The following is a 9,980-nucleotide window of genomic DNA, read 5'->3' as shown; positions in this document are numbered from 1 at the left end:
GCCGTTTCCCAGACCGGGGGGGGGGCGGGGGTAAGTTTGGGGAGTGAAAAGGCCGGGAGATGACTCTGCTATGCAGCAAATCCGCTGCTTGTCCCATTCCTGCTCCGGGGGACCAGGGGCAGCCGAGGAGGGGGCGACTGGTGAGCAGGGGGATGCGGGAGTTAAAGCCCGTTGGGACCATCTGGCTGGACTCCTGATGCATCTTTAACGCTGCCCCCAAGTCGCGGTGCCCCCGACATTACCCAGCGCTGAGAGTGAGTGAGAGCAACGGATGGGAGATGGCGCAACCATCACGCCCGGGATCCTGGCTCCCAGCCCCCTGCTCCAAGGACTAGAGCCAAGGATACAGTCAAAGCTTCCTGACCCCCAGCTTTCTGCTGCCCTCAGCCAGTGGCATATAAACAAAGCCTGTGTCACGTCCCTCTCTCGGGGCCTGGCCACATAACCACTGACAGGGTCTCCTCCAGCTCGGGGGCAGGGTCTCTGCGGGGGCTGTCATAAATATAAAGGGGAGGGTAAACCCCTTTGAAATCCCTCCTGGCCAGGGGAAAGCTCCTCTCACCTGTAAAGGGTTAAGAAGCTAAAGGTAACCTCGCTAGCACCTGACCAAAATGACCAATGAGGAGGCAAGATACTTTCAAAAGCTGGGAGGAGGGAGAAAAACAAAGGGTCTGTGTCTGTCTGTATGCTGTTTTCTGCTGGGGATAGACCAGGAATGGAGTCTTAGAACTTTTAGTAAGTAATCTAGCTAGGCATGTGTTAGATTATGATTTCTTTAAATGGCTGAGAAAAGAATTGTGCTGAATAGAATAACTATTTCTGTCTGTGTATCTTTTTTGTAACTTAAGGTTTTGCCTAGAGGGGTTCTCTCTGTTTTTGAATCTAATTACCCTGTAAGATATCTACCATCCTGATTTTACAGGGGGGATTTCTTTATTTCTATTTACTTCTATTTTTTATTAAAAGTCTTCTTGTAAGAAAACTGAATGCTTTTTCATTGTTCTCAGATCCAAGGGTTTGGGTCTGTGGTCACCTATGCAAATTGGTGAGGCTTTTTATCCAACATTTCCCAGGAAAGGGGGGGTGCAAGTGTTGGGAGGATTGTTCATTGTTCTTAAGATCCAAGGGTCTGGGTCTGTAGTCACCTAGGCAAATTGGTGAGGCTTTTTACCAAACCTTGTCCAGGAAGTGGGGTGCAAGGTTTTGGGAAGTATTTTGGGGGGAAAGACGCGTCCAAACAGCTCTTCCCCAGTAACCAGTATTAGTTTGGTGGTGATAGCGGCCAATCCAAGGACAACGGGTGGAATATTTTGTACCTTGGGGAAGTTTTGACCTAAGCTGGTAAAGATAAGCTTAGGAGGTTTTTCATGCAGGTCCCCACATCTGTACCCTAGAGTTCAGAGTGGGGGAGGAACCTTGACAGGGGCATTAGAAGGTCACTGGGTCTCTCCTGGCTGGTGACCGGCTGGGGGCCCGGGATGGAATTTCTTTCTCCAGTTTTGTTTTGAACCTGGTTGATTTAATTCACACGCTGAGAAAAGCCCCTTAGAACCAGGCGTTACAGTGTAAACCCATCATCACTGCTCAGCTAGGGCCCAAGGGGCAGCAAACCCAGGCATCCCCCATCGCGCCCGCTCCTCACACGGTGCCACGGCTCGTGTCGCAGGTTGGCAGCTGAGCAGGAAGGCTGCGGAGTCAAACCCTCCAGCACCAGGAAATGCCACAGTTACGGTTTCCTGAACACTCTTAGCTCTGCCCCCTTGTGCATTATGACCTCATACTTTAATTGCATGATCATATTACTTTTACTGATATGGGTCATCAGCCAGGTTTGAACCCAGAAAGTAATGAGAAGGAGGATCTGCACGGAAATATTCGCAGTGGTCAGTTGAAGATTGAAGACCAGACCCCGTGGTCTCCTGGCTACCAGCCTAGTGCACCTTCCCCAAGGCTGCAGGGTACGCTGCGGGTGACCTGTCCCCACTCCCCACCGACATAGGGACATGCTGCAAGCTGCATGACACCTGGCCAGGCTGATGGTCCCAGGATTTCCTGGGTTTTGCAGGTACCTCTGCTTACTTTGGCCGCGCTAGATTTGGCCGGTAGATTAGAGACAAGGTGTGATGGGTATAGGAAGAGATGAGACATCGCCGGCTTCCTGTGGCTACAGCCCCTGGCTTGGTGCCTTATTCGGGGCTGGGTGGAGCTGGGCACCGGGGCATTGGTGGCAGTGCTGAGAGCCCCCCCGCTGCTCCATCATGGCATCTGCTCTCATCTCACTGTCCTCTTCCTTGGTGAGTGTCACCATGGGTGGGTCGGGGGGGGAGTGGGGGGAATCGATCTGAGACCATGGTGCAGACTCCAGTCATTCTGGGATCTGGTCCCTAATAAACAGTTTCCTTTCCAGGCTGCTGGCTGGTCGGGTGGAGTGGGGTGTCTGGACGTGAGTATCAATGAACAGTGAAAGAAAGTTAAGGATGGGGGAGAACAGACTAGCTGAGCCCAGAACCTTCCCCCCAAACCTCAAATCAACCCCCCTGGATTAACCCCAGCCCTGCCCCCAGTGCACTCAGGGGTGACTCCCGGTTGACCCCAGGGGGCTGAGATCAGAACCCCGCCCACAGGTTCCCTGTGGATGCAGTGAGGTGTCTGTTAGCCCTGGTGCTGTCCCTGGGGCTGGGCGCTAGGGGCAGGTTACAGACACACAGGGAGGGGTTTGTGTCTCCCCATCTCATTCCTGTTTGTGTGTGAACACAGAGCTCTTTGCGCCCGGACCCTCCATCTCCGCCAGCCCCAGCGAGGTGATCGCCCTGGGGGGAGCCGTCACCATCCGCTGTCAGTGTCGGTGCGAGGCCAGGAGGTTATTTCTGTATAAAGGTGGAATCGAAATCTGGAAGCTGGATACTGCTGGGGACGGGGTTGAATTCACCATCCCCAGTGCCAGGCGGGAAGACGGAGGGGCCTACAGCTGCCGACCTTGCTCCGGATCGGAGCCGCCCAACTGGTCGGATCCTAGTGACATCGTGCGGATTGTTGTAGTAGGTGAGGGGCCCGGCTTGGCGTCCCTGCTCCCAGCCCCACACCCAGCCAGACCTACAGGGGTTCTCCATGCCAATGGGATGCTCAGTGCCATGGGCCCAGCAGAGGGGACGCTAGGCTGGGGAGTGGGGACGGAGTCACTGGGGGGTTCCCAGCCACTGGAGATTTGGGGTGGAGGGAGGGGGGATCCCTGCCGCCAGGGGACCTTGGGGTGTCACTCAACCCGCCTGTGCCTCCATTTCCCCTTGTATGAACTGGGGACAATCATTCCTCCTGTACCTCATGTCTGGTTAGATAGTCAGGGCTTGGCTTTAGGGTGGAGGCTTTTTCTCATTGTGTCTGCAGCACCCAGCACCTCTGACTCCCACCCCCCTCCCGATCTAACCACTACACCCCACTCCCCTCTCTGTGCTGGGATCAAACCCAGGAATTCTGGCTCCCAGGCCTCCCCACCCCCACCTCTAGACCCCACTCTCCTCCCGAAGCTGGGGATATAACCCTGGATCTCAGTCCTCTACTGTAGCCACTAGCCCACTAATGCTGTACGGACTACGGCCCTGAGGCGGGCTGACACTCCCTGGGTGGCCGTGTGGCCTAGTGGGGAGAGCACAGGGGCTGGGACTCAGGAGAGCTGGCTGCCGTTCCTAGTGTTGCCATGATTTTCTAGGGGACTGTAGCCAAGTCCCTGCCCCCTTCTTTGCCTCAGTTTCCCCCTCTGTAAAATGGGGCTGGTTCCCCTGCCCCCCTCTGTGAAGCGCTGTGAGATCTGCGGGTGTGAAGCGCTGGGGAGGAGCCGGGTGTTGTTGTACCAGACACAATCTGGCCCTGCCCGGTGCCGCCAGCCCGAGAGGTTCCCAGCGCCTGCCAGAGACGCAGCAGCTGCTGGCGGCTGCTGGGTACGAGACAGCGGCTGTGAGGACCTGTGGGTCTGATCCGGGGGGTGGGGGGATGATACTGGCAGGATGGGCCCATGGGTCTGATCCCATGGGGCAGGGATGGGGAAGGGGGACACTGGGCTGGGGGGGCCCATTAAGTAGATAGACGGGTACAGAGGGGTGCTGTGGATTTAGGTCCTCGGGCAGCTTCAGTCGGAGCTCCCAGGAATCTCTGGGATCTCGGAGAGGTTCCTCCGGCTGGGTTTTCTCCCAGGGGCCCCGTGTCTGGGACCGTGCGGTGAGGACAGGTGCAGAGACGCTGCCGGGGTCTGTCTCATGGCCTGTCTCCTTCTCACTGCAGAGATCTACTTCCCCAAACCCGCCATCTCCCTGAGTCCCAGCAGCTGGGGGAGCCGTGACCATCCGGTGTCGGGGTCGGCACCAGAACGTGAGGTTCCTTCTGTACCAAGATGGAAACCCGAACGGGCTGCAGGACGCGGAGCCGGCTGGGGACACGGCCGAGTTTCCCATCAGCAGTGTGAGCCGGAGAGACGCAGGGACCTACAGCTGCCGATATAGCACCAAAGCAGACCTGCCCGTCTGGTCAGAGCCCAGTGACCCCGCGGAGCTGGTGGTAGCAGGTGAAGGACCCGGCTTGGCATCTTCACTCCCAACCCGACGCCCAGCCGGACACTCGGGGGAGCTCCGCATTGATGGGATGCTCAGCGCCAGGCTCTGCCATGAGCCCTGGGCAAAGCGGAGGAGATGCCTATCTGGGAAGCGGGGATGGAGTCACTAGGACTGGGGTGGGGGTCCCCAACTTGGGAGCAGCAGCAGCTGCTGGAGATTTGGGGCCGAGGGAGGGGGATCCCTGCCCCCAGGGACAGCGTCAGAGCAGGGGGCCTTTCCCAGGGCTGTCCCTACTCTGGGGATGCATAGATGAGTTGGGGCCCAGGGGCTGCCAAGCCGGCACCGTCCCCAGCCACAAAAATCCTTCCCCCCTGCCTCCGGGAATGACAGTGACGAGCGATGCTGAATCGAGGTGGGGAGAGGGGGAGATCACTGAGTCGCTGTTTCAGTCCCTCCTCCGGCCCCTGACAGGTGCTCGTTTTATTCCCACAGGGGGAACCAACCCGACCCAGCCTGGAGCGGCGCCGACTCCCACCCGCCCGGGCAGCACGGGGCCAGGTACCATCAAACCAGCTCTGGAAACAGGCTCGTGGTGCCCAGGGGCTGGGGCTGGTTGGGGGGACGGGGGCAGTGAATCCAGGTGAGTGGGGTCCAGACACCTCGGGGAGGGGCTCATTGAGATGGGGGGATAGAGAGACAACCCCACTGCCCCTCCACCACTGGTAGACCCCCAGCTCCCCCGATGACTCCTGCCCTGCAGGTCACTGCCTGGAAGCTGTGTGGGGATCTCAGGGAAGGGGCATGATCTAGGAGGAGATCTAGGGCAATAACCTCCCTCTCTGGGGCCCATGACGTCCCCTTACCAATAGGGGCAACCCCTGCTCCCCACTGTGACAAAGTGGGGGCGTTTCTTGGCTTTTCCAATGGTTTGCATGAAGAGTAGGTGGGATTCAGTTTCCCTGAGTGTTACTGGTTTCACGAGGTGATGGGAGAGGGAGTTTATTGGTACAGAGGACGTGCAACGGAACTTGGGACCCCGGCCAATGCCCTGGAGAATGGAGACCCCAGTGACTGGTGACCGGGAGGCCCAGCTCAGGAGTCACAGCTGGTCCGGCCAGTGAAAGGACAATGGGCTGTGAAGAGAGGATCCTGGTGACCTGACCAGCCGGTGCCAGCCAGAGGACAGAAGAGGGGAGAGGGGGCCCAGGCGACCCTGTTTACCTGGAGAGAAGACAATGGATGGGGGGGCTTGGGGCCAGTCAGATCAGATGCCCAGCTGGGAAGCAGGGGGGCTCAGGGCTGGAGAGAGGGAGCAGGCAGAGCCCACCTGGGTGCAGGGGAGACTGGGATGTGCTGTGCGGAGGGAGGCCAGGCCTGAGGCCCAGAGAGTTTCCTGTGCTGGGTTCAGATGCTCAATAAACCCTCCTGTGTTACGCTGGCTGAGAGTCGCTCCGGGCTAGGGAACAGGGGGCATTATTCCCTCTGGGAGTGGAGGCCCTGGGGGTCCAGAGGAAATGGATTCCCTGAGGGGTCCCATGGCAGGAGACAGGTGTGCTAAGGCTCAGAGAGGTGCGGTTCCAGGAGGTGGAGGGGCCTAACCCCCGAGAGAGAGTGGACCCCCGAGAAGGGTTGTCACACTGAAGGGGGTTTTCACCAGGGACCGTACGGGGCTGAGAGTGGACATGACCTGGGAGTCCATGACACACCCCATAATTCTTTATGGAAATATGCTTATGAATGTATATTTGACATAACTGGAATATGTTTTATGCTACTGTCACGGAGTCCCCGGGCGATGCTCTGGACCTGCTCCCCATGAAGCCAGTCAGGACTCTGGGGCAGTCGCCTTCCTGTGAGCAGCCTGTCTGCAGGGCAAACAGCTCCCCCGGCTCCACCTTCCTGGGTCTGACCTCGGGGCATTCAGCCTCCTCTGCACCTCCCTGCGCTTCCCTCAGCGAGTCCACCTAGGCAGGGTCCTGGGGAAGCCAGAGGGTCCTGCCCCCCAACTCCGCAGTCAGACGGGACTCTCAGCCAGCCAGTAAAACAGAAGGTTTATTAGACAACAGGAACATGGTCTAAAACAGAGCTTGCAGGTGCAGAGAACCAGACCCCTCAGCTGGGTCCATTTTGGGGGGCAGTGAGCCAGACAACCACGTCTGCCCTTCACTCCATGTCCCGGCCAGCCCCAAACTGAAACTCCCTCCAGCCCCTCCTCCTCTGGGCTTTGTCCCTTTCCCTGGCCAGGAGGGCACCTGATTCCTTTGTTCTCCAACCCTTTAGCTCTCACCTTGCAGGGGGAAGGGCCCAGGCCATCAGTTGCCAAGAAACAAGGTGTCGGCCATTCTCTGTGTCCAGACCCCTGCCCACACCTGCCCTCTAGGGCTCTGAAACGATCCTACACCCTTATCCCACCCCCTAGATACTTAAGAACTGCCTAGAACTTTGTTCTGTCTGTTATTACTTGGAACCACTTAAATCCTACTTTTTGTATTTAATAAAATCACTTTTTACTTATTAACCCAGAGTATGTATTAATACCGAGCCTGGGGGGGTGGAAACAGCTGTGCATGTCTCTCTGTGTTATAGAGGGCGAACAGTTTATGAGTTTACCCTGTATAAGCTTTATCTAGGGTAAAGAGGATTTATTTGGGGTTTGGACCCCATTGAGAACTGGGCATCTGGGTGTTGGAGACAGGAACACTTCTTAATCTGTTTTCAGTTAAGCCTGCAGCTTTTGTGGGACGTTGTTCAGACCTGGGTCTTGATTTGTAACAGGATAGCGTGTCTGGCTCAAACCAGGCAGGGTTGTGGAGTCCCAAATTGGCAGGGAAAGCAGGGGCAGAAGACGTCTCAGCAAATCAGTTGGCAGTCCCATGGGAGTTTTCTGTGATCCAACCCATCACAAGGGGGAGAGGATTGTTCCTGCCCCCAGGTTGAGGCGTTGGCCATCTTAGCCAGGGGCCAGCATGGCTGCCCTGTGAGGGCTGCAGGGGGCGAGGGGGCGACCATGTTAACTGAGGGCAGCCAGGTATCCCTTCCCTACAACGGGGAGGTCAGGGGGGTGGGGGGCAGAACAGGGGACAGGACATGGGGCATGAGGGGCACAACGGGGGATGAAGGGATAGGGGACATGGGCAGAACTAGGAAGGCGGGGGCCATGATGAGGTGGACGTGAGGGAACTACAGGCTGGGGGGACAGAATGGGGGTGGGGATGCAGGCCAGGGGCAGAATGGGGGGGCTGATGGCCCCAATGCCTGAATGTTGGGGGGGGGGGGTTGAAGGGCAAATGAGCTGGGGAGCCAGAGCTGGAGCATCTGCCGGGGGGGCCAGTTTCTCTTGAGCTCTGTCCCCGTGATCTTGCCCCCTCCCCTTTCTGGGGGGCTGGTCAGCTCTCTCCCATTCTCTAATAAATTGGTTAGTCTTTAAGGTGCCACAAGTACTCCTTTTCTTTTTGCGAATACAGACTAACACGGCTGTTACTCTGAAATCTCCCATTCTCTGTGTCCCTTTTGCAGCATCCTGAGGGGGGAGAGGGAAACTCTGCTCAGCTGTCGACCCGCTGTGAGCTCTGCCCTAGGCCCTGAGCTGTGCAGACCCGCTGCCCCGGGGATGGGCTGGGGAAGGGACATGGGGCCTTTCACCTCTAGGAGGCTGGCTCGAATCTGTGTCCTTTTTCTCTAAGCACCAGATCCCACCCCCCAACCAGAGCCAGGGAGAGAACCCAGGAGTCCTGGCTCCCAGCCCGTCCCGCTCAATCACTAGATCCCATTCCCCTCCCCGAACTGTGGTGTATAACAGGGTAGCTGCATCAGGTTTATAAAAAAATTCCTCAGGCATGCAGGAGTGAAATCAGGAAGGCCAAATCACACCTGGAGTTGCAGCTAGCAAGAGATGTTAAGAGTAACAAGAAGGGTTTCTTCAGGTATGTTAGCAACATGAAGAAAGTCAAGGAATGTGTGGGCCCCTTACTGAAGGAGGGAGGCAACCTAGTGACAGAGGATGTGGAAAAAGCTAATGTACTCAATGCTTTTTTTACCTCTGTCTTCACAAACAAGGTCAGCTCCCAGACTGCTGCCCAGGGCAGCACAGCATGGGGAGGAGGTGACCAGCCCTCTGTGGAGAAAGAAGCGGTTCGGGACTATTTAGAAAAGCTGGACGAGCACAAGTCCATGGGGCCGGATGCGCTGCATCCGAGAGTGCTAAAGGAGTTGGCGGATGTGATTGCAGAGCCATTGGCCATTATCTTTGAAAACTCATGGGGATCCGGGGAAGTCCTGGACGCCTGGAAAAAGGCTAATGTAGTGCCCATCTTTCAAAAAGGGAAGTAGGAGGATCCTGGGAACTACAGGCCAGTCAGCCTCACCTGAGTCCCTGGAAAAATCATGGAGCAGGTCCTCAAGGAATCAATTCTGAAGCACTTAGAGGAGAGGAAAGAGATCAGGAACAGTCAGCATGGATTCACGAAGGCCAAGTCATGCCTGACTAATCTAATTGCCTTCTGTGATGAGATAACTGGCTCTGTGGATGAGGGGAAAGCAGTGGACGTGTTGTTCCTTGACTTTAGCAAAGCTTTTGACATGGTTTCCCACAGTATTCTTGCCAGCAAGTTAAAGAAGTATGGGCTGGATGAATGGACTATAAGGGGGATAGAAAGCTGGCTAGATTGTCGGGCTCAACGGGTAGTGATCAATGGCTCCATGTCTAGCTGGCAGCTGGTATCAAGTGGAGTGCCCCAAGGGTCGGTCCTGGGGCCGGTTTTGTTCAATATCTTCATAAATGATCTGGAGGATGGTGTGGATTGCACCCTCAGGAAGTTCGTGGATGACACTAAACTGGGAGGAGTGGTAGATAGGCTGGAGGGGAGGGATAGGATACAGAGGGCCCTAGACAAATTAGAGGATTGGGCCAAAAGAAATCTGATGAGATTCAACAAGGACAAGTGCAGAGTCCTGCACTTAGCAAGGAAGAATCCCATGCACCGCTACAGACTAGGGCCCGAATGGCTCGGCAGCAGTTCTGCAGAAAAGGACCTAGGTTTGACAGTGGACGAGAAGCTGGATATGAGTCAACAGTGTGCCCTTGTTGCCAAGAAGGCCAATGGCATTTTGGGATGTATACGTAGGGGCATTGCCAGCTGATCGAGGGACGTGATCGTTCCCCTCTACTCGACACTGGTGAGGCCTCATCTGGAGTACTGTGTCCAGTTTTGGGCCCCACACTACAAGAAGAATGTGAAAAAATTGGAAAGAGTCCAGCAGAGGGCAACAAAAATGATGAGGGGACTGGAACACACGACTTATGAGGAGAGGCTGAGGGAACTGGGATTGTTCAGTCTGCGGAAGAGAAGAATGAGGGGGGATTTGTTAGCTGCTTTCAACTACCTGAAAGGGGGTTCCAAAGAGGATGGGTCTAGACTGTTCTCAGTGGTAGCTGAT

General features: G+C 56.3%; 1 long non-coding RNA gene across 1 annotated transcript; it reads left to right on the top strand.

Moving 5' to 3' along the window:
- Positions 1-1,905: 1,905 nt before the first annotated feature.
- Positions 1,906-2,792, top strand: LOC311511769. Its single transcript, XR_014709340.1, has 3 exons — positions 1,906-2,065; positions 2,408-2,443; positions 2,758-2,792. It is a non-coding gene; the product is annotated as an uncharacterized lncRNA (long non-coding RNA).
- The last annotated feature ends 7,188 nt before the right edge of the window (positions 2,793-9,980 follow it).

Source organism: Lepidochelys olivacea, assembly GCF_965140295.1.
Source record: "Lepidochelys olivacea isolate rLepOli2 genome assembly, chromosome: 23".
Lineage (NCBI taxonomy): Eukaryota > Metazoa > Chordata > Testudines > Cheloniidae > Lepidochelys > Lepidochelys olivacea.
Note: the sequence above shows the minus strand (reverse complement) of the source record. Positions and strands in the feature narration are given on the sequence as shown.